Below are 5,516 nucleotides of genomic sequence, written 5' to 3' on the forward strand. Positions count from 1 at the left end.
ATGAAAACAATTTACCATTCCAGAAACAGTTGTAGGGAAGAAAAATCTTCCTTATAGAAATAAACTCATCAAAATTATAAATATTATAACTTTCTTTTTACTTCTGCAATTTAAAATGTCCCCCCCCCCCCGCAATACTATCCCCTTCACTTAGCAACATTCCTGTACCATCACATATTGAAGAGAAAACAGTATTATAGCAAAGCTTAGTTTAACGTAAGAATTAGTACAGTGACTTTTAAAAATCCTTGGCCTTAGTGGCCTTTCTTCTTTTATATATGAAAAATGTTACTACAGTAACCAGTGTTTGGGAGAGAACATCAGTATTCAAAGAACTATATACTGACGGAATTTCAATACAGCAAGTTTTCCAAAATGTAACTTGTGGTGCACATAACAATGAATGAGGTTCTGGGCACTACAGATGAGGATGTCTATTTTAGACAATTTACTTCAAGAAAAAAACATTTTTCAGAGATAGCCATCAGCTACTTCTTTGCAGTCATCAACTGTTTTTCTAAGTAAGTTATGTAATTTTCTAAACATTTTGTTGTCATTTCAACAACCTTCTCAGCATCTTCACCAGGAGTAGATTGCATCTTAAGAAACCACTTTGTGTGCTCATCCATAAGAAGCAATTCCTCATTCATTTAATTTTGATCATGAGATTGCAGGATTTCAATCATATCTTCATGTTCTACTTATATTTCTTGTTCTCTCACTATTTATACCACATCTTTCCACCATGAAGTCTTGAATCATTCAACATTATCCGTGGGGGTTGGATTCAACTTCTTCCAAACTCCTGTTAATGTTGATATTTTATTTTTTTAAAAATATTTTATTTATTCATGACAGACACAAAGAGAGAGAGAGAGGCAGAGACACAGGCAGAGGGAGAAGCAGACTCCACTCAGGGAGCCTGATGTGGTACTTGATTCCGGGTCTCCAGGATCACACCCCAGGCTGAAGGCGGTGCCAAACCTTTGGGCCATCGGGGCTGGCCATAATGTTGATATTTTAATCTCTTCCCATGAATCACAGATATTCTGATTGGTATCTAGAATAGTGTATCCTTTCCAGAAGGTTTTCAACTTATTTTACCTAGATTCATCAGAGGAATCATGATTTATGGCAGCCATAGCCCTAGGAAATGTATTTCTTACATAATAAGACTCAAAAATCAAATTACTTCTTGATTCATGGGCTGAAGAATGGATGTTGTGTTAGCAGACATAAGAACAACATTTACCTTGTCTATCTCCATCAGAGCTCCTGGGGGAGCAGGTGCTGTCAATGAGGAGTAATATTTTGAAGGAATTTTTTTTGAGTAATAGTTCTCAGCAGTGGGCTTAAAATAAGTAGTAAACCATGCAGTAAGCAGATGTGCTGTCATCCAGGCTTTGTTGTTTTGGTTACAGATCAAGTAAAGTCAATTTAGCATAATTCTTAAGGCCTTAAGAATTTTGAAGTGGTAAATTAACATTGACTCCAACTTAAATTCACCAGCTGCATTAGCTCCTAACAAGAGTCAGCCTATCCTTAGAAACTTTGAGGCAGGCATTGACTTCTCCTCTCTAGCTATGAAAGTACTAGATGGCATCTCCTTCTGATATAGGGCTGTTTTGTCTACATTGAAAATCTGCTATTTTGTCTAGATCTTTAATAATTCTCTTATCTAGATCTTCTGGGTAACCTATTGCAGCTTTTTATCATCATTTGCTGCTTCACCTTGTGCTTTTATTTCATGGAGATAGCTTCTTTCTTTTTTTGTTTTATTTTTTAAATATATATATATATATATATATCTTACTGCTGATATATATATATATATATATATATATATATAGAGAGAGAGAGAGAGAGAGAGAGAGAGATGATAGATATAGATATATTTTATTGGAGTTTGATTTGCCAACATATAACACCCAGTGCTCATCCCATCAAGTGCCCCCCTCAGTGCCTGTCACCCAGTCATCCCATCCCCCCACCCACCTCCCCTTCCACTACCCCTTGTTTGTTTTCCAGCGTTAGGGGTCTCTCATGTTTTGTCACCCTCTCTGATATTTCCCATTCATTTCTCTCTTTTCCTCTATAATCTCTTTCACTATTTTTTTATATTCCCTGTATGAGTGAAACCATATAATGATTGTCCTTCTCCGATTGACTTACTTCACTCAGCATAATATCCTCCAGTTCCATCCACATTGAAGCAAATGGTTGGTATTCATCATTTCTAATGCCTGAGTAATATTCCATTGTGTGTGTGTGTGTGTGTGTGTGTGTGTGTATCACATCTTCTTTATCCATTCATCTTTTGATGGACACCGAGGCTTCTTTCTTTAAACCTCACAAACCAACCTCTGTCAGCTTCAAACTTCTGTGGCTTTCTCACTCAGCCTTCATAGAATTGCAGAGTTAGAATCTTGTTCTGGATTAGGCTTTAATTTCAAAGAATGTTGTGGCTGATTTGATCTGGCCAGATCACAAAAACTTTATATCAGCAATAAGATTATTTGTTTTCTTATCATTTATGTGTTCACTGGAGTAACACTTTTAATTTCTTTCAAAAACTTTTCTTTTGCATTCATTCACAACTTGGCTATTTGGCACAAGAGGCCTAGTTTTTAGCCTATCTTGGCTTCAACAAGTTGTCCTCCCAAATCTTAATCGTTTCTAGCTTTTGATTTAAAGTGAAAGACATACAACTCTTCCTTTCACATGAACACTTAGAGGCCAATGTAGAATCATTAATAGACCTGATTATCTCTCTCAGGTAATAGGGAGACCTGAGGAAATGGAGAGAGATGAGGGAATGGCCTTTAGTGGAGCAAAGTAAACATAACATTTTTGGATTAAGTTTACCATCTTATCTGGGTGTGGTTTGCAGCACCCCAAAATGATTACAATAGTAACATCAAAAATCACTGATCACCATAATACATGATAATGCTGAGAAAGTTTTAAATACTGCAAAAATTACCAAAATGTGACACAAGGTTGCAAAGTGAGCACATGCTTTTGGAAAAATGGTGATGATAGATGTACTCAATTCACGGTTATCACAAACCTTCAATTTGTAAACAACACAAACCTTAGAAGGTTATGATATTGGGCATCTTTTCATGTGCCTGTTGGTCATTTTGAGGTTTTCTTTGGAAAAACTGGCTATTTAGTCCTTTGACCATTTTGTAATCAGATTGTTTTATTGTTGTTGTTATGAGTTCCTCATTTATTTTTAATATGAACCCCTCACCTTTACATTAATGTTTTTTCTTCCATTCTATAGGTTGTCTTTTATCATTTTATTGCTTCTCATGCTGTGCAGAAGTTTTTGAGTTTGATAAAAAATCCTGTTAATTTTTGCTTTTGTTGTTCAGACATCAACAGTTTTTATTTAATTCCAGTAGATTAACAGTGTAATATTAGTTTCATGTGTACAATATAGTGATTCAACACTTCCAAACACCACTTAGTACTCATCACAAGTGGACTTCTTAATCTCCATCACTTATTTAACCTATCCTCCCACTCACCTCCCCTCTGGTAACCAATGCTTTGTTCTCTATAGTAAGTGTCTCTTTCCTGGTTTGCCTCCCTCTCTTTTTTTTCCCCCACTTTGTTCATTTGTTTCTCAAATTTCACATGAATGAAATCATATGGTATTTGTCTTTCTTTAGTGTATTTCACTTAGCATAATACTCTCTAGCTCCCGACAGCCAAGGTGGCTTAGCGGTTTAGCGCCACCTTCAGTCCAGGCCGTGATCCCGGGGACCCGGAATCGAGTCACACGTCGGTCTCCCTGCGTTGGGCCTGCTTCTCCCTCTGCCTATTTCTCTGTGTGTGTGTCTCTATGAATAAATAAGTAAAATCTTAAAAAAAAGAAAACTAAGGGACACAGTCCTTTAAAAAAAATACTCTCTAGCTCCAACCATGTTGTTGTAAATGGCAATTTCATTCCTTTTTATGGCTGAGTAATATTCCATTGTATAAATATACCACACTTCTTTATCCACTCATCAGTCGATGGAGACTTGGGCTGTTTCCATAATTTAGCTATTGTAGATAATGCTGCTATAAACATCAGAATACATGTGTCCCTTTGAAATTGTGTTTTGTATTCTTTTGGGAAATGCTTATAGTACAACTTCAGGATAATAAGGTAGTTATATTTTTAACTTTTTGAGGAACCTCCATACTGTTTTCCAGAGTGGCAGGACCAGTTTGTATCCTTACCAACAGTGCAAGAGGGTTCCCTTTTCTCCACACCCTCACCAATACTTGCTGCTGTTTCTTGTGTTGTTGATTTGAGCCATTCTGACAAGTGTGAAGTGATACCTCATTGTAGTTTTGATTTGTATTTCCCTGATGATCAGTGGTCCTCTGATCAAATGTGCAACAAAATTTTGAGACACTATCCTAAATACTGTCTACTTAAAATGTAGTCCTCAGACCAGTAGCACTGAAATCACTTAGGAGCTTGCTAGAAATGCAGAAACATGGAACTTACCCGAGACCTACTTAATCTGACTCTATATTATTAGCAATATCTGTAGGTGACTCAGGTGATGCTGAAGTTGGAAAAAATGATTAAAATTTAGGAGATAAATTGAAAAAAAATTCTGAGCAGAATAATACATTTAGAAAACAGTTTGGGCAAAAATATTGGTATCAAAATTATCTGTAAAGTAATGTTAAGGAGAAAAGAAAAGCATTCATTTTTTTAAACTAACCTTTACCCTAACCTGATATTCTGATTTTATTAATCAAATGTCAGGTGCTTTATCTGCAAGATTAATTATTCCAACTTCTTTCCAATAAGGCATCTTACATTTGCCCAAGACTCAATTAGCATTTTTGACCTTGAAATGTCAGTTTTGTTATAGATCTGTATTGTGAAAATTAATGTCTGCAAGTCTTTTTCAGTGTAGTAATAAGAATTTTATAACAATATGGTACTTTTTGCTGTTACGTGAATAAATTATTGCTTTACATTAATGCAAGTATCCTTTTTCAGGTTTTATGACATTCACAGTAGGTATTTTATGTCGTGTATTGTTGCTTTCTCAGATAAATGTTGAATAAATGTCAATTTCAAATAAATTTCATAATTATTCTTTATCCTTCAATGATTTATTAGCTCAGCAATACTGTTTGTCTACTATGTACCAAAACATTTTACAGGGGAAGTTTTTACAAATTCTGTACAATTGATGCCATATGCTATTCATATTGAAACTAGGCTTATATAAAGCAAATATTAACAGACCTAAAAAGGAGAAATAGATAGCAATACAATAATAGTAGGGAATTTTAGTACCTCCTACTTTCATCAATGGGCAGATTGTTCAGACAGAAAATCAAAAAGGAAACATTGGACTTAAGTGGCATGCTATGCCAAATGGACATGACAGACATTTGTAGACATGTCATCCAAAAGGAGCAGAATGCACATCCTTCTCAAACACATGTGGAACTGTCTCCAGAAAAAAAAAAAAAAAAAAAAAGGAACTGTC

This window comes from Canis aureus, chromosome 7 (assembly GCF_053574225.1).
Source record: "Canis aureus isolate CA01 chromosome 7, VMU_Caureus_v.1.0, whole genome shotgun sequence".
Classification (NCBI taxonomy): domain Eukaryota; kingdom Metazoa; phylum Chordata; class Mammalia; order Carnivora; family Canidae; genus Canis; species Canis aureus.